This window comes from Fukomys damarensis, unplaced genomic scaffold, assembly GCF_012274545.1.
Source record: "Fukomys damarensis isolate Sample0158 unplaced genomic scaffold, DMR_v1.0_HiC HiC_scaffold_39, whole genome shotgun sequence".
NCBI classification, from domain to species: Eukaryota; Metazoa; Chordata; class Mammalia; order Rodentia; family Bathyergidae; genus Fukomys; species Fukomys damarensis.
In genome coordinates, this window is record NW_022900951.1 from 112,725,956 (window position 1) to 112,746,088 (window position 20,133).

General features: G+C 37.1%; 2 pseudogenes; both read left to right on the forward strand.

Annotated features, from left to right (window-relative positions):
- The first annotated feature begins 466 nt into the window (after nt 1-466).
- On the forward strand, nt 467-11,865 carry LOC104875215 (annotated as a pseudogene).
- A 1,517-nt stretch (nt 11,866-13,382) lies between these two features.
- On the forward strand, nt 13,383-14,405 carry LOC104875226 (annotated as a pseudogene).
- The last annotated feature ends 5,728 nt before the right edge of the window (nt 14,406-20,133 follow it).

The window sequence follows — 20,133 nt, forward strand, 5'->3', positions numbered from 1 at the left end:
CTGGCACGGGTGACTTTTCAGATTTAGACACAAAGCCCATTGCCCAGCGTTACTCTTTTGCCAGCTAGAGAACCTCCTGTGGAGGGCTTGGGCTTGTGTGCCAGTTGATGGTGCGCCAATGCAATCTTTTACTCAAATCATGCAAGGGCCTGTGAAAAATTACACAGAATTTGTAGAGATTACAACAAACAATGAGAAGGCAGATCTCTAATTCTAAGGCAGCAGACATCCTGATTTTACAGCTAATCTATGAACATGATAATATGGATTGCAAACAGGTGATAAATCCTGTTTGCTCCTCTATTGATCTTGGAGCATATATTAAGGAATGGCAAAACATTGGTTCTCCTTCATACAATGCAGCTCTAATGACTAAAGCCATCTCCCACCATATACATGGTGCATATAATGATTTAAAATGTTTCAACTGTGGGAAATGGGGCATCTCAGAAAAAAAAACTATAAAATGAAAGTGGCTTCACAAGCTGACCAGGTCAGGCTTCCAAATAAAAGAAGTTACCACCTGGCCTTTACCCTTGCTGCCAAAAAGGCATTCACTGGGCTAAAGCCTGCTGCTCCAAATATGATAAGGATGGTACATTGATGCAAGGAAAATGGAAATCAGTCCCATGAAACAGAAGATCAAGGCTAGAGGAATCCAGTAACTCTAAGTCAGCAGTACCCAGTAAAGACCTGTGCACAAATACAAAATTAGATGGCATGGGTGTCCAGAGGGACATTTCTTCCTTCCTCAAGGGAACACTAAGGTGCTAGGAGTAGATCTTCCTGCAGCTCAGAAAGTTCACCTGCTGGGAGGTGAGACTCTGGTATCCATCCCCACAGGAATTTACTGACACCCTGCCACCTGGAACAATTGGTTTGATACTTGGGAAATTGTCTCTAACTTTGAGAGGCATTACTGTAATTCTGGCCATTATTGATTCTGATTGTAACTCTGAATTATGCATTCCTGTTAGCTCTACAAGACTTGGGATAATTGAACAAGGAGATTATATTGCACAATTGTTGCTCTTGCCTAAACCAAAATTAAATGTTAGTTTAAAAAATTCCAAAGTGGATCCTCAGCCAGAAATTCCTCGAAGAGATTTGTTTCACTCAAGAGACTTCCAAACAACAGTTCATGTACAAAATTAAATTACAGAGTTCCATGGCTTTGTCTTATGAAGGGCCTGATGGTCAATTGGGTCATATTTGCTCTTACATAGGTCCCATACCTGTAAATTTGTGGAGCAGAGATTTATTCAAAGAATGGAGAATCATAGTGACTACTTGGCCCCCTAAAACCTCACCAGTTCAACAAATGATGTCTAAAATGGGATATGAACTGGGAAAAAGATTAGGCAAGCAAGTTCAGGGTAAAATGCAGTCTATAGAGCAGCAACAAAAAAAATAATCATCTTGGAATTGGATATGATCAAAAATTTTTAGTTGGAATTATTTAAATTTCTCTACCCAAGGCAGCTTTACCTTTGCAATGGAAATCAAATGGCCCCATGTTGGGCACCAAATATGGGGAACAGGGAAAGTGGATATTACTAGAACCTCTGCATCGGGTCCTAGTCTCCTGCAAGCCATGATAGCACAAGGTGAATTAATTTAGAAAATGAGACTTAGAGAAACTGAGCTTTGGCCTGATCCATGCTTCTCTGGGCAGCAAAGACCCCAGACCTGGACCTTGCCACACCTTTATTCAGAACATCAGTGAAACAAAAGTAGCAATTGACTCATAGAGCATGGTAATGATCCTAGAACAAGGAGGAACTGAACTATGCAGATGAAGATTTGGTTCCTCCCAGGATGTCTCCAACTAGTGTATTCCTGCCCTGGAGCATTACAGCATTATGTTGAGGTCTTAGCTGTGACCAGAGGTGAAGATGGAGTTATGTCTCAACATGCCTGTAGCTGATCTGTAGACAGGAAGATGGGGCCCTAATCATGATGTAATTATGAAATTATTTTCCCAAAATTCATATAGAATGGATCCCAACAATGTTAGGTTTATCATAATCTATCAAACTGCTTTCCAGTATGACTAATTTACATTCTCACCAGTGAAGTATGAGTGATTCACTTTCTCCAAATCCAGTGTTTAGTGTGATCACTATTTTTATATTAGTGATTCTTACATATGTGTGATATCTCAGTGTAATTCTAACTTCTATTTATTTGATGGATATTGATTTTAAACATATTTTCATGCTCTTATTTGTGATCTGGCTACCTTATTCTGTGAAATTTCTGTTCACAATTGTTACCTGTTTTCTAGTTGAACTCTTTACTGTTGCATTTTGAGAGTGTTCTTTTTTTTTTTTTTTTTTTTTTTTTTTTTTTTTTGTACCGGGGATGGAACTCAGGACCTTGTGCTTGCGAGGCAGGCTGCAGAACCACTGAACTAAATCCCCAACCCATTGAGCATTCTTTATAAACTTTAGATATTAGTCCTTTGTCAGGGCATGGGGTTTACAAAGATTTCCTACCAATCTGTAGCATATCTTTTTATTCTGCTCACACAAGCTTTTGCTGAGGAAAGCTTTTCATTTTTATGAGGTCAATTTGACAAGGTTTCCTTTTACACACTGCAAATATGATGTTGAGTCTAAGACTATATAAGCAAAAACAAGATTGATTATTTCTCTTTTTTCTGTGTCACATACCTGTTTCCACAAGTAGGGTTATCCTCTCTTTGTTCTTCTGGCTTTGAACATGCTAAAAAAGCATTTTTGGTGTCATCAGTATTTCTGGATACTACAGTTCATTCTGGGCCTTTGTCTTCCCAAAATAGTCCTTTTCAGTCCACACTATTATTTTCCATCATCTTTAATTAGGTATCCTTCCTTCTATTGTCCTAGATATTCTTAAAATGTGAACCTACCAGAGTTCCTCGATTTGTAACGACTTCAATTTGTATGGCTATCTTTTCTCTTTACTCCCTTTTATGGCTTATACCTAGATACCTCATGAGCTCATAGATGGGGATCTAGTGATATGACTGGATCAAGGAGGGATAACACTCATCATTGGAAAAGTTTTTTTGGCCATTGGATTATTCTACTGATGAGTTTATACCTTAATGTGACATTGGGAAGTGAAGCCTGGTTAAATGTGGGTCACTAGCAGCATGGCCTGGAAAGGCGTATCTTCCTCTCTCTTCCCTTGATGTCTCTCTGCTTCCCACAAACATTCCATAAGGTATTTCCATGCAGCCATGCTGTCCTGCCTTTGAGCCAGCAAGCTTGGACTGACACCTCTAAAACACACAAGCCAAACTAAACCTTTTCTTCCTTAATTTGCCAGTGTTAGGTATTGTGTCTCAGCAATGAGGAAAATAACCTAAGACACTGCTGCATGCATGTAAGTACATTTTATTGTGCAGTGTATTATTCTAGATGAGAACAACCAATAGAAATGAGTCAAGCAAATAATTTTAAAATGTTCTAACAAACACATTAAAAGCAAGCAAGAAACAAGAATTTAATGAATGTTTAAGCAAATAATCAAAGTTCTAACCATTACAACCTATGTCTTAGTCTGTTTTTTGCTGCTATAATAGAATACCACAGACCAAGTGAATTATAAGAAATAGAAGTTGCCAGGAATGGTGATACACACTTGTAATCCCAGCTACTCTAGAGGCCAAAGCAAGAGAATTGGGAATTCAAAGCCAGTCCTGGCAATTTAGTGAGACCCTTCTCAAAATATAATTTAAAAGGGCCTGGGGATATAATTCAGTGGTAAATTGCTTGCCTAGAATCCATTAGCCCATCCTGAGTTGAGTCCCCAATACCCCCTAAAAAAAACAAACATTATTTGGTACATGGTCCTGGAAGCTGAAGTCTAACATCATGTGTAAGTCAGCTTTCCATCAGTGTAACAAAATACCTGAGACAATTAACTCATAAAAAGAAAAGTTTTGTTTGATTCAGTTTTGGAGGTCTGTGATAAATGATAAATCATGATCAATCAGTCACATTGTTTTTGGGCCTCTGGTAAGGCAGCACATCATGGCAGGAGCACATGGTGGAAAAAAGCCATGCACCTCATGACTAGAAAGGAAAGAGAATGGGAGGAGGGGGCTAGAATCCCACTATCCCCATCAAGGACATAGCTCCAGTGACTGAAGGATCTTCCATCAAGTGCTACCTCTTGAAAGTTCTACCACACTCAAAGACCAACTTTTTCACACAGGGATCCTTTGGGAACACTCAAGATCCAAACTGTAGCAGCATAGCCCCCACATTCAGTGAGAGCCTTTGTGTTATGTCATAACATGGCGGGAGGGCAAGCTAACAGGTGCAAGACAGAAAAGACTGATGAGAGAAAACTCAACCTTTTATCAAGAGCCTATTCCCATGGTAATAAATCCATTTCATAACAGAGCCCTCATTTACCTAATCATCTCTGAAAAGCCCCACCTCTCAACACCATTATATTGAAAATTAAACTTTGACAAGAGTTTTGGAGAGAATATTCAAACCATAGCAACGTGTAATCAATAGGGGGAAAAATACATTCTTTGCTTTCATAGTAAGTCTTTGGAATTCAGCGTGCATTTTATATGTACAGTCCATGTCACTTTGAACTCTCCACATTTCAAGCAGTCAGTAATCACAGGATCTATTATACTGAGAAACACAGTCCCAGATACTGGAGATACATCTGGAGACAACACAGATATAGCCCCAAGCCTCATGGAACTTACAATATGAAAAGAGATAAAATTTAAGGGGGTTAACTATGTTTTCAACCATTTTTTTTTTCAGTAATGCTATGCGCTAATTGCACAGGACGCAAAGAAATGTCCATATAAAATTATTATCCTTAGAGTTTATCGTAGCACATAGTAGGTAATCAATGAACATTTCTGAGCAAATTGTTGTTTTTCAAAGCCTATCTTCCCCTCCAGCCATTTTCAAGGCCTAGGCAATATATCTGCATATTTTTTTTCAGCTTTAATTGAGTTTATTGGTACATTTTAGGGATACAGTAGTTACATTCATTGTTGGGATCTTGTACCTCCACATGACAAGTCTTGATTCTCATTTTTTCCCCTTACCCCTGCCCTCCCTTCACCCCCTCCTCCTCTCCCCATCTACAAACACTTTATTTCCATCTTTTCATTATCTCACATTTTTTTCTTTTCCCTTATTACTCTTCCCCTACTCATCCCATCTTCCCTACACCTTTAGCTCCTTTCTTCCCTTTTCAATATATCTGCATATTTTTGAACTTCTCAATTTTTTTTCCTAAAATTGAGGCTTACCTAATGTTTCCTTCTTAACTATCATGAACACTAAGACAGTATTGCTTTCCCCATAGTTTCTGCCACATTGAACAGTTCTGTTCTATTTGTCATTTTGAAAGCTAATGTGGTAGTGTTTCTTCCTGTTACTTTCCCTGTCTGTTCAGTCAGTAAGTCAAAATTTTGTCAGAAATACAATTTTTACTTGTTTATTAGTACATATTTGCAGAGCATAATGAAGGATTCATTGTTGGTAGTTGGTATAAGTATATGACACATCTTAATCTTTTACATCCCCTTCCCCTACCATCTGTCACTCCTCCCAGTATCTCTTTGTCCCCTTCCTATTTCAAAAATATCTATGTCCTGCATGGCCAATATAGCTCAATTGGGAGAGTATTAGACTGAAGAAGAAATCTATGTTTTCTATTGTCTATCTTTTATTTTGTTCTTTGATTTATTTATACTTTGGGTTTCTTATATAAGAGAAACCATACAATATTTAAACTTGTGCATCTGATTTAAGTTAATATTATAATCTCAAGGTACATCCATTTTCCTACAAATGACTCAAATTTATTCTTTTTATAGCACTGTAGTACTTCATTGCGTACATTTTCTTTATCCATTAATCTATTGATGGATATATAGGCCACTTTCTAATATAGATATTACAAATTGTCCTGCTATAAACATAGGTATGTATGCATCACAACAATAAGGTGTCTGTAACTATTTGGGAAAGATACGTAGAAGAATAGCTGAGCTGAAAAGATTTCAAGTTTTAGCTATTTTAGGAATCTACATGCTGATTTCCACAGTGGTTGTACTATTTTACATTCCCAATGCAGCAATGTAGAAGGATTCTTTTTGCCTCTTTAGCCTTGATGGCATTTGTTATTATTTGCTTTCTGGAAGATGGTTATTCTTTCTGGGGTAAGATGAAATCTCAAGTGTTGTTTAAATTTGCATTTCTCTAATAGGTAGTGATGTTGAATATGTACTTATTGGCCATCTGTATTTCCTCTTAGAAGACTCTTCATTTTAGCTTCCTATTCTTTGGGTCTTGTATTTTGGGGGATATGATTTTAAGTTCTTTATATATCCTAGATAACAATTCTCTGTCTAAAGTGTAGCTAGAAAAAAAATTCTCATTTTATAGGTTGTCTTTTCATTCTGTTTTTTTTTCTTTGCTGTGCAGAAACTTTTCAATTTAATATATCATTTGTTGATGACATTATTTCTTGTATAAATTGGCGTTCTGTTCAGAAAATTCTTGCTTATGCTTATTACTTGAAGGGTTTTACCTACCTTATCTTCTGGCATGTTGCATTTCTAATTTAACATTTAGATCTTTAACCCATTTTGATTTTAGTTGAGTGCATGGTGAGAGATACATACGGTTCTAGCTTCAATCTTTGCATATGAAAAGCCAGTTTTCCCAGCACCGTTTGCTAATGAAGTCATCTTTCCTCCAATGTGTTTTGGCACCTTCATCAAAGATTAGATGGCTGAATGTGTCTGGGTTTTTCTGTGTCCTTGATTCTGTTGCACTGGCACACATGTGTGTTTTTGAGCCAGTACCATACTGGGTTTTTTTATCACCATGCCTGTGTAATATAAATTGAAATCCAGAAATGTTGCTTTTAAATGAATGAGAATTCTCACTAAAAAGTGCATTGAAATCTATATAATTTCATTCTATTATTTCATCTCTTTGTCCACGTTTCTTCATCTGCTAAATGAGTATAATTAAAATAGATCACTGGCAATTCTTCAAAAGAATAAACATTGAGGTGCCATTTGACCCAGAAAAGAAAACATACATCTACACAAAAACCTGTATATCAATGTTCATAGCAATATTATTCATAATAGCCCAAAAGTGGTGAAAAAATGTTTAAGTGTCCATCACTTGATGAATGCGTAAATAAAATGTTACACTGGAATTTTACTTAGCTACAAATTTTACCTAGCTAGGAATTTTACCTAGCTATAAAGTACTGATACATGCTATATCATGGATGAACCTTGAAAGCATCATGTTAAGCTAAAGAAGGCAGACATAAAAGACAACATATAGTATGATTTCATATTTATTTAATGCCTAGAACAAGCAAATTCATAGTGCCAAAAAGTCAATTATAAAATAAAACGGACTTCTGTCTTAGTCAACATGTCCTGGTATTCCAAAAGTGGGAATTATGGGTAACATGAGAGCCTTTGTTACAGCCTGAATACCAGTTTTTCTTAATCATTATTTGTTTAAATGTGGTAAAAATACTCAGCAAGAGATCTAGCTCTTAATAAATTATTAAGTACATAATATGGTATTAGTTAGGCGTGGTATTCTACAGCAGATATCTTGAGCTTATTTATCTTCCTTAACTGCTGGCTTTTGAAGAGGGAAAGATTTCAGGCCATCCAGACAACACCCACCATAACCAGAATACCTTTCTTTTGCTTGCGATGGGCATTGTTTCTATTTTTTTTCAACTTTTTATTTTATTAGTACATGTTTGCAGTACATGAAGTTTATATTCATCTTAAGGAGAAGGTGCATGTATATAATACAATTTGACTCTTTTTAAATCCCCTTCCACCCCACTCACTACCTCCTTCCATAAATCCCATTTCCTCAGTTTTGTTCTTATTGTTATTAAATTCATGTTTATGACACATGTTTACATTCATTGGGGTATTTGGTATAAGTAACTGACACACCTTAAATCTTTGTGCCTTCCCTTCCCTTTCTGCCCGCCCTTTCCCCCTACTTATGGATCCCTTCCCATTTGGGAAAGATATATCTCCCTGTTTCTTTCAGTCCTTTCTTTTGCTGTTTATTCTTAACTTTGCCTTACTCAAAAGAGAGATATCATGTAGTGTTTATGTATGTTTGTCTGATTTATATCACTCAACATTATGTTTTCCAGGTGTATCCATTTTCCTACAAATGTCTTGAATTTGTCCTGCTTTATAGCCAAATAGTATTACATTGCGTATAGATAGCACATTTTCTTTATCTATTCATATCTTGATGGGCATAGAGGCTGCTTTTAGGATTTAGCTATTATGAATTGTGCTGCTATAAATATGGGTATGCATGTATCACTATAATATGATGTCTTTAACTCTTTCAGGAAAATACGTAGAAGAGTAAATAGCTGGATCAAATGAAATTTCTAATTTTAATTTATTGAGAAGTCTCCAAACTAATTTCCAGAGTGGCTGTACTAGTTTACATCCCCAGCAATGGTGTAGCAGGGCTCCTTTTTCAGCATGGCCACACCAGCAATTGTTTTTCTTTGGTTTCTTTATGATTGCCATTCTTTCTGTTGTAAGATGAAATCTGAGTGTTGTTTTAATTTGCATTGCCCTAATGGCCAGTGATGTTGTATATTTTTTCAGATGTTTGTTGGCCATTTGTACTTCCTATGAGAAATGCCTATTCATTTCATTTGCCCCTATTATTTATTTATTTACTTATTTTTTAACCAAGGATTGAACTTGGGACCTTGCACTTGTGAGGCAGGCGGCGGAACCACTGAGGTAAATCCCTGGCCTCACTTGCCCGTATCTTGATTGGGTCTTTTATTTTGGGTGGACTAATTTTTTAGTTCTTTGTATACTCTAGATATTAGTCCTCTGTCTGAAGAATAGCAGGAAAATGTTTTCCCATTCTGTAGGTTGTTTCTTCGCTTTGTTGGTTCATTTCTTTGCTGTGCAGAAACTTTTTAATTTAATTCATTTGTTGATTCTTAGTGTCATCCCTTGTGCAACTGGAGCTTGGTTCTGAAAGGCCTACCATATGCCTATGTTTGTAAGAGTTTTACCTATTTTATTTCTAGCAGGTTACATGTTTTTGTTTTAATGTTCTTTGATCCACTTTGATAGTAGTTTAGTGCATGGTAAGAAATATGGGTATAGCTTCAATCTTCTGCACGTACATAGCCAGCTTTCCAAACACCATTTGTAAAAGATGTTATTTTTTCTCCAGTGTATATTTTTGGCCTTTTTGTTAAAAATCAAATAGGTGAATCTGGGGGTGTTTTTGTACCTTCTATTCTGTTCCATTGATCCACATGTCTGTTTTTGTGCCAATAAAATGCTATTTTTATCATGGTTGCTTTGTAGTACAACTTGATATCAAGTATTGTGATGCCTCCAGCTTTGCCTTTATTGCCCACTATGGCTTTTGCTATTCTCGGTCTCTTCTGGTTCCATGTGGATTTTAAGATTATTTTCTCTACTTCTTTGAGGAATATTTGAGGAATGCTGATGGTATTTTGATTGGGATTGCACTGAATCTATACGTCACCTTTGGGAATTATGACCATTTTGACAATATCAGTTCTGTCAATTCAGAAGCATGGGACATCTTTTCATTTTCTCATATCCTCTTTAATCTCCTTTTTCAGACTAGTCAAGTTTTCTTTGCATAGGTCTTCCATTACTTTGGTTAGGTTAATTCCTAGGTATTTAATTTTTTGATGCTATTGTGAATGGTACTGTTTTGATAACTTCTTTCTTGTTGAGTTCATTATTGGTACACACAAATGCTATTAATTTTTTGTGTTGATTTTGTATACTGGTACACTGCTGAAATTAGTTATTAATTTAATAGATTTTGGTTGAATACTTTGAGTCTTCTATGTAAGTGTCATGTCATCTGAAAATAATGATAGTTTGACTTCTTCCTGTCCCTTACACATCCCTTTTATTTCTTACTCTTGCCTGATTATTCTGGCTAATGTTTTGAGTGCTACGTTGAGTGAAAGTGGTGACAGTGGGCATTCTTTTCTTGTTCCCTATTCTATAGGTAAAGTATTCAGCTTTTCCCCATTTAATATGGTATTGGCTATTCTTTTGTTACAAAGAGTTTTATGATATTCTGGTAAGATCTTTCAATACCTACTTTCTTCAGAGTTTTTTTTCATGAAGGAGTGTTAGATTTCTCAAAAGCCTTTTCTGGCTCTTATTACCTTTGCTGTCTTGTGTGTTTACCATGTTGTTTCTCCTCTGCAATGCCTGTTTGTCATCCCAGCTTCAGAGCCAGCTGATTATGGAATGAAACCTCTATGAACTGTAAAGGTTGCTATTCTTAAATATATAGAAACTCTGTTCAAACAGAAGGATCCAGGAGATTTTATAAATTCCAGTGAAACTCACCTAGCAGTGACTCGGGTCATCAGTTGGACAACAGAAACCAAAAATTCTGATGTTTGGAAGGCAGCACAGTTGGTGCTGATTTCTTTATTTGAAATCAATACCCCAGAGTTTACAATATTATTTGGAGCTTTACCAAAAACTTTTCAAGATGGTGCTACCAAACTGCTGTGTAATCACCTCAGAAACACTGGCAATGGAACCCAGAGTTCCATGGGGAGTCCTTTGACAAGACCAACACCACGATCACCAGCCAACTGGTCCAGTCCTCTTACTTCTCCTATCAATACATCACAGAATACTTTATGAGTGCATTTGCTTATGACACAGAAAATATGAACTCTGAAGATATTTATAGCTCTCATAGAGGTGTCACTGAAGCAATCCAAAATTTCATCTTCTGTAGTCAAGAAGATATGAATGAGCCATTGAAAAGGGATTCTAAAAAAAGATGATGGAGATTCAATATGTGGTGGTCCTGGGATGTCACACCCAAGAGCAGGAGGGGATGCTAATGAATCAAGCCAAATAATGCTTGGTAATAAAGCTGCATTATTCCATTCAACGCCTGCTCACTCCTCTCCACATTCTTGAGACTATAATCCATATAACTATTCAGATAGCATCAGTCCCTTCAACAAATCAGCCCTCAAGGAAGCCATGTTTGATGATGCTGCTGACCAGTTTTCTGACATTCCTGATGTTCCTGACAGGTTTCTAGACCACTCTGACCTAATTGCAGAGTTGTTGAAGGAGCTGTCTAACCATAATGAATGTGTAGAAGAAAGAAAAATTGTTCTCTATGAATACATGAAACTAACACAGGAAGAATAACTCAGTGTTTGGGATGAACACTTCAAGACAATTCTGCTTTTATTGTTTGAAACCCTGGGGAATAAAGATCCTATAGCCAGGGCTTTGACATTAAAGGTTTTAAGAGAGATCCTAAGGCATTAGCCAGCAAGATTTAAAAAGTGCAGAAATTACAGTCATGAACATTGGAAGCACATAAAGATCCTCAAAAGGAGGTGGTGAGATGTTCTGAGGAAGCTGCATCAGTGTTGGCCCCTTCACTTAGTCCAGAGCAGGGCATCAAAGTGCTTTTTCCTATCATCCAAACTGCAGACTACCCAATTAACCTGGCTGCAATCAAACTGCAAACAAAAGTGATAGAGAGAGTGTCCAAGGAAACCCTCAACCTGCTTGGGCCAGAGAGTATGCCAGGCCTAATACAGGGTTATGATAACTCAGAGAGCAGTGTTCCGAAAGCTTGTGTCTTCTGCCTCGTAGCTGTTCATGTGATAATTGATGATGAACTAAAGCCACGTCTCCGTCAGCTCACTGGCAGTAAAATAAAGCTACTGAATCTTTACATCAAACGTACACAAACGAATTCTGGAGGCGCTACTCCCACTACTGGCGGTTCTGCACAAAGTTAGTAAAGCTCACTGAAGTAAACCAGGTCGCTCAGAGAACAGACAGACCACCCTCATCAATGAAAGGGAATCTCAAATACACTTTTAGGAGCTTAATCATTGTTTCCCACTTTTGGTTTTCTGTTTTGTTTTTGTTTTGTATTTTCTGTAATAGAGGGCTATTCCCAGGCTGCATGTATCTTTTATGATAGTTATTCCAAATTCAAGAAGCAGTAATTCTTAAGTGAAATAAATAGGACACTCCTGAGTAAATACTGAATTGTTTCTCAGGAGTGAAAAACTAAAAGTGTAAGTAAGGCTCAAATGGCATCATTGAGAGGGTGAAATAGGAAGAAAATGGCTAAAGGGGAAGTGGGAAGGGGAGGGGAAAGGAAAGAAGGGGAGAAGAAAAAATAGTAAAAAATGAAAAAATGGAAACAAAGTCTTTGTAAATAGGGAGGGGTGGAGGGGGTGAAGGGAGGGCAGGGGAATGGGAAAAAAAATGAGAACCAAGATACATCATGTAAAGGTACAAGATCCCATTGATAAATGTAACTGTATTGTTTGCTTTAAATGTACCAATAAACTTCATGGGGGAAAAAACAGTATTAACATTAATTGATCAACACAAAGTAATTTTCTAATCTAATTAATCATTTCACTTGTTTGTACCTTGTCTTCCCATTAGTGATCACCAGTGTTATAATTGTACACATTTTTTAAAATTCTGGTTAAATGGGAATGCTTAAAGCTTTAAAGGTTTTAACAGTCTAAAACGTTTTTGCCTCTATTAAACTGCAGAATAATATTTTATTGCTACTTTGAGTTTTGTTCTGCATCATGTCCTATGCTAGAAGTATTGAAAGTGATGTGAAACAAAGCAGGACTAATTTTAACCGCAACCAGACGCTTGCTGTGATGGTGACACACGTCATTAGTTGTAACTTCTTTGAGGTGGTCAGAAGTTTGAAAACTAAGACCTCAAAAAGAACTGTTACAGAATCAGCCATTTCTACAAAACTGATAGTTTGTTGGTTATTGATCTTGACATCTTTATTTAAAACCATGTCCCTTCTATGATCCTTTAGGAAAACTGCACCAAATCATCTGCCTGTTTTGGGGGGGGTTGTTTTTGTTTTGTTTCTTGACACTATTAAAAGAGAAGGTTTCGTTGCAGAGTCTTTTGGTTTATGTTTGCTGTGAATGATGCTTTTTTGTATTTGTTAATATCAAATTCACTTATGAATAAACTTGATAATGGAAACAGACCAAAAAAAAAGGCCTTTTCTGTATCTATTGATATGATCATGTGGTTTTCGTCCTTGCTTCTGTTTATGTGGTGTATCACACTTAACCATTCTTGTAGCTCTAAGATGAAACCTACTTGGTCATAATGTGTGATCCTTTTGATGATGTGTTGCATTCCATTTGCCAATATCTTATAGAAGATTTTTGTATCTATGCTCATCAAGAAGTTTATCCTGAAAGCATTGGGGCAGGGCTCCCAAAGATGTCTCGACCATAACTCTGCAGGGGACTTCATGCTGGGTTGGAGGCTGCTGGCACAGGCAGGCACTGAGATACTGAGCTACCCCAGGCTTGGAGAGTAGAGTAAATAAATATCTGGCTTTTTGTTAGAAGTCTCCCATGGTAAGTGTCCAACTTGGTGGTATGAGCTTCTTTCTCAAGAAAATGCCTCATTTGTTAAGTAGTTATTCTCTGATGGAAATAAAGCCCAGTTAGCAAGTAAACTGTGTCCACTGAAAGATGAACCATGGCCTTTACATCCTTGGGAACCAGGTTCTTCCAGAGTTGGCCTTATTTCCCTGAAGCTGGGCCTGATGACTTTATGGACCAAAGATGGCTAAAAGCATGCAGTCACATTACTTCAGGTACAAAATTGTCATGTCTTAAAATATACTTCAAGGGAAAACTATAATGGAAAAATGGCAGCCCTTAATGTAGGAGGGAAAATTGTATCATGCTTCCATAAATCTGAATCTGCATTGGAATTTTACTGAGAACTTGGATTGTCACCAAAACAGAAAGTTAAAATCTTTCATGTAACAGATAATGCTCTAATTAAACCAGGCACTCCTCCATATGCTGTTCACTTTTGTCTGGGATAGCATGTGTATATCACCACCAAAACTATTGGTAAAGATTTTCAGGGTGTCATGAAAAGATGGGGATTTAAAGGCCAGCCTGCATCCCATGGTCAGATGAAAACTCATAGGAGATCTGGCGCTTTTGCAACTGGTGACATTGCCAGAGTTTGGTCAGGAACTAAAATGCATGGAAAAATGGGAAACGGATATAGGATATCATTTGGACTGAAACTCTGGAGAATAAACACAAAACACAATATAATCTATGTAATGTACCTGGACATAAAAATTGCTTAGTAAAGGTCGAAGCTTTTAACCTGCCTGTGTATAAGGATTTCAATAAAAGTCTACCGTTCCCTACATACCATTCCTGATGGAGATGAAGAGGAACTACCAGAAGATTTATATGATGAAAATGTGTGTCAGCCCAATGCACCTTCTATTACATTTGCCTAAGACCATTGGACATGGTCAAACCACACATAGTCTGTGAGCTCTGATGAGCCAGAACAATAATATAACCAAGAAATCTGTTCCCTCCTTAGTCACAGCACCACACCTTTCATTTTTGTCAAAGGACTTAAATGTATCACTTCTCCCCCAACTGAATTTTGTTAGAAAAATTACCACATTTAATAAACCAGTTAAGCAGATTGTTAATAGAAGGAGGAGGAGGAGGAGGAACAGGAGGAGGAGGAGGAGGAACAGGAGGAGGAGGAGGAGGAGACCGGCCTGTAGTTTTCTTTTTTATGTAGGTCTTTGTCTCATTTTTGGATCAGAGTGATACTGAAATGCACTTGGAAGCACTCTTTCCCTTTCAATTTCATTGAAGAGTTTGAGGAATATTGGTGATATGCTATCCTTAAAAGTTTTGTAGATAAAGGTGTAGGGAAGGTGGGATGGGTAGGGGAAGAGTAAAAAGGGAAAAGAAAAAAATGTTTTCTTTTTTATGTAGGTCTTTGTCTCATTTTTGGATCAGAGTGATACTGAAATGCACTTGGAAGCACTCTTTCCCTTTCAATTTCATTGAAGAGTTTGAGGAATATTGGTGATATGCTATCCTTAAAAGTTTTGTAGATAAAGGTGTAGGGAAGGTGGGATGGGTAGGGGAAGAGTAAAAAGGGAAAAGAAAAAAATGTGAGAGAATGAAAAGATGAAAAAATAGTGTTTGTAGATGGGGAGGGGTGGAGGGGGTGAAGGGAGGGCAGAGGTAAGGGGAAAAAATGAGAATCAAGACTTGTCATGTAGAGGTACAAGATCCCAAAAATGAATGTAACTGTACTGTATCCCTAAAATGTACCAATAAACTCAATTAAAGCTGAAAAAAAAAGTTTTGTAGAAATTCAGTAGTAAATCCATCAGGTTCTGGACTGTTTTTAATTGGTTGGGTTTTTACTACTGACTCAAATTTCATTGCTTGTTATTGGGTTATTCAATGTTTTTATGTCTCTTTGGTTTAGTGTTGGTAGTTTATGTAAGTCTAGGAACCTTTCTATTTCTTCAAGTGTATCCCATCTATTGAAATACAATTTTTCGTAATACTTATCCTCTTCTGGATTTTGATGGTATCTCTTGTGATTTTACCTTTGTCATTCATTGTTTCTGTGAAATAACTAAGTCTTCTAATAAAACCAGTGCTTCCTTTGGCCAATAAAGAATTCTGCTGCTGGCCTGGGAATGTCTCAGTGGTAGAGAGCACTTGACCAGCATGTGCAAAGCCATCTCCAGCACAAGAAAAAATAAAGAAAAGAAAACAATTCCACTGAAAACATACATTGTGAATAATTTCACCTCTTTGGTAGTTCCAGTAAAAGTCTAATGCCTTTAAAGATTCCTCTTTTGTTCAAAGATTTTGTTGATTACACAATACTAACCAAAAAAAATTAGGACTGAGATATAGGAATTATTGTTCAATAATTCCCATAGTTCAAGCAAATGTTTTTTACTCATTTTTATAGTAATTTTTCCATTTACTTTTATGAAATTTGTTTTGTTTTGTTTGTTTTTAGTACCGGGGATTGAACTCGGGTCGTTGCGCTTGCAAGGCAGGCCACCGAACCACTGAGCTAAATCCCCAGGCAATGAAATCTGTTTTTTAAAAGAAAAAATACTTCTCATTATATTTAGAATGGACTTTCTGCTATGCATGGTGGTGCACACCGATAATCCCAGCACTTGGGACGCTGAGGCAGGAGGACTGCAGCAAGTCTGAAGCCAGTGATTTCAAGGCCAGCTTGAACTACATAGCAAGACCCTGTCTCAAAAGTATCAAAAAATAAAATAAAACAATGGACTCTCTAAGTGTGAAGTCTAGCTTAATTTCACAGCAGTTCTCACAGCTGTTGGCAAAATGATTGACTGGTATCTGAGCAAGTAGTTGTAATGTTCCTGCCAAATTCAATGTCAACCTTTTAGTTCTTATTGAAATAAAAAAAAAATTATCTTTTTCTCTCATTGAGTTTATTGGTACTTTTTAAGTATACAGTACAGTTATATTCATCATTGGGATCTTCTGCTTTTACATGACAAGTCTTGATTCTCATTTTTCCCCTTATCCCTGCCCTCCGTTCACCCCCTCATCCCTACCTTATTTACAAATATTTTATTTCCATTTTTTCATTTTCTCATTTTTTTCTTTTCCATTATTACATTTTCCCTACCCTTTCCACTTCCCCTACACCTTAAACCCTTCTCTTCCTATTTAACATTGTCAGTTATACAATTTGGACCTTATTTAGTCTTTTAGTTTTTCACACCAGAGAAACTATTCAGTATTTACACATGTGTGTCCTATTTGTTTCACTTAAGAGTATGTCCTCAATATGCATCCATTTTCCTATGAATGAGTCTAGTTTCTCATTCTCTGTGGCTTAGTATTCCATTTTATAAAAAAACCACATCTTCTTTATCCAATCCCCAATGGATGGCAATTGGCCTGTTTCCAAATTTTAGCTACTGCAAACTAATAACAGCACTGTTACACATAGCTGAATGATAACTTCACTTGGCAACTGGGGGTGACCATCTGTGTTAACTAATAGGTTCATCCATGGGGGGGGAACAAACTTTATGACAAGAGGTAGTTTTACAACTTAGAGCAAAGTGTCTGCCAAATGTAGTCTCCTACTCTTCCATAAAAATTAAAAGGAAGGTATGGAATTTCCCTTGATGTTTACATTTAAAAGAGATGCCTCTACATCCTTGAGATAGATATTCCTGGGTCATAAACCAAACACATGCTCTGTCTAGTCTTCAACGAAATGTATATACATTTAAAAGAGAGAACAAAGTACTGTACTTAAAAATGTCCTCAAGTAAGAAAAAAGGAGGGGAGGAAAATGTCTCCTCTTTTTTTTATTACTATATGTTTGTGATACATAATAATTATGATTCGGGGAGATACTATACTACATATATAAAATAGTAAGATTCTTTATAAAATCTTTTGATATTAATCCATCCCCTTCCCCTAGATTCCATTCCTCTTTTCCAAAAAGTCTACTTCCCCAACAAGGGGAAGCAAGTCTCTTATTTTTAATTTGTGTTTGTCCTTGTCCTACCACTACAATTGCCCAGAGATGTTTGAGAGGTTACACACACCTCTATACTGGGTCAACTAATGACTAGTATTAATTTAAACAGTACAACTGAGGCTATGGAACCACTCCCTTCCAATCATCTGAACATCAGGACCAACCCCCACCCGCACCTTTGTCCTAAGGCCTACTACCCAGAGGTAGAGATAAGATGTATGTGTGCCAGATCCTCCTGCATGCCCTATACAGTAACCTTTCTTCACCTGGAGCTCATTAAAGGTTCACGCATATGGGCTGCATCTCATACATCCAATTATAACAGAGTAAATTATGTGAAAGGGCATGCGCAGCAGTAGACACAGCTGACATGACTTACCACTTTGTCAATCACATTGTCAATCATGCTCTGAAAGACCCGATAGTAGATACCCTAGACCCTGAGCAACATTTTAAATTCTTAAAGCCAACAAATTCAGTGCTCTCGCCATTTTCCTTCCCACTGCCCCGAGCCAGCTTGCTCTGAGCATACGATCACCTAATTAAACTGTGCTAAACTTTGCTGCTTTGTCCCTACTGTCATGTTACACCTCCAACTGTTCGTCCATCGTGCATAAGAACCTAGAAACTTGTCCTGGACCCCATCACCTATAGCAACAATATTGTAACTGAGTGTAATAGACAGTTTAGTTAGTTAGCTTATAAGCAGACAGTGAGGATAGCCTAAAATGGAGTCAGATAAAGGAAAATAGCACACATACTGAATTAAGAACTAGTTCAAGTCGCACATCTAGCTAAACCTTGAAATATAAAACATAGGGAAAAGGATAAAAAGTTAGGATAAGAATGGTGAGGTAAAGAGCCTTCCATCCAAGAAGCTTTTTATGCGGAGTATGCTAAATTACTATACAGTTCCTCCCTACCTCTGAGCTGGACTTGGAAAAGCTTAAAAAGGTGGAATAATCAGTTTCTTTTAAACCACTCTAGCTAGGTAGCTAATTTATTTAAAAAACTACAAAACTTCCCTCACTCTGCTTATCTGGAAGAGAGAAAGAAAGAAACAGAGAGAGAGAAAGAGAGAGAGAGAGAAAGGGAGGGAGAAAGAAAAAGAAAGAACTTATTGAGTAGCTGTTGCTGAGTATCACTTATATTTTTGAGAAATACTCACAAAACTCCAATTAGTCATTTACCAATTCAAAGCAAAGTTGGAAACTTGACACCCTCCTTGGCAGAGTTTAAACATGCACTTAGCTTCTTTTTCTTTTCTTTGACTGTCTTGGTACTTTTTAAGTATACAGTACAGTGACATTCATCTTGGGATCTTGTACCTTTACATGACAGGTCTTGGTTCTCATTTTCCCCCCACACCTTGCCCACTTGCTTCACTCCATCCACCCTCCCCACTATACAAAGACTTTGTTTCCGTTTTTCCTTTTCTTATACTTTTTCTTTTCCCTTCTTTCATTTCCCCTACCCTTTCCCTTTCCCCTACACCTTTAGTCCTTTTCTTCCTATTTCATATTGTCAGTTATACAATTTGGATCTTATTACACTTTTAGTTTTTCAAACCAGAGAAACTACCAGTATTTACATATGTGTGTCTAATTTATTTCACTTAAGAGTATGGCCCCAATATGCATACATTCTCCTATGAATGACACTAATCTCTCATTCTTTATGGCTGAGTAATGTTCCATTTTATAGAAAAACCACATCTTCTTTATCCAGTCTCCAACTGATGGGCAATTGAGCTGTTTCTAAGCTTTAGCTCTAAGCTCTGCAGCTGTAGCAAACCGTGCCACTATAAGCATGGGTGTGCATATATCACTGTGGTATGATTCTTTTAATTCTTTTGGAAATATACCCAGCAGAGGAATCATTGGGTCAAATGGGAAAATATATAAAGAACTTAAAACAATCAGCCCCCCCAAATATAAAGACCCGATTCAAAAATGGGCATCTGAAATGAACAGACATTTCTCAGACAAAGAAGTAAAAGCAGCAAGTAAATACATGAAAAAATGTTCCACATCACTCGTCATTCCAGAGATACAGATGAAAACAACACTGAGATTCCACCTCACCCCACAATGAATGGCTGCTATCAAGAAATCACACAATAACAAATGTTGGCAGGGTTGTGGGGAGAAAGGAGCCCTTCTCCATTGTTGGTGGGAGTGCAGACTGGTGCAACCACTATGGAAATCAATATGGAGATACCTCAAAGAGCTTGGACTGGAGGTTCCATTTGACCCAGCCATCCCTCTGCTGGCTATCTTTCCAAAAGAACTAAAATAATCATATCACAGAGATACACGTGCACCAATGTTTATAGCAGCACAGTTTGTAATAGCTAAAACTTGGAAACAGCCCATCTGCCCATTTGTTGGAAACTGGATAAAAAAGATGTGATTTTTCTATAAAATGGAATACTACTCAGCCATAATGAGAAATTAGAGTCATTCACAGGAAAATGGATACACATTGAGGATATACTCTTAAGTGAAATAAATGTCACACATGTATAAATACCAAATAGTTTCTCTGGTGTGAAAAACTATAATAGTACACAAGATCCTAATGGTATAATTAAGAGTGTGAAATAGGAAGAAAAGTGCCAAAGGTGTAGGGAAAGTGGGAAGGGTATGGAA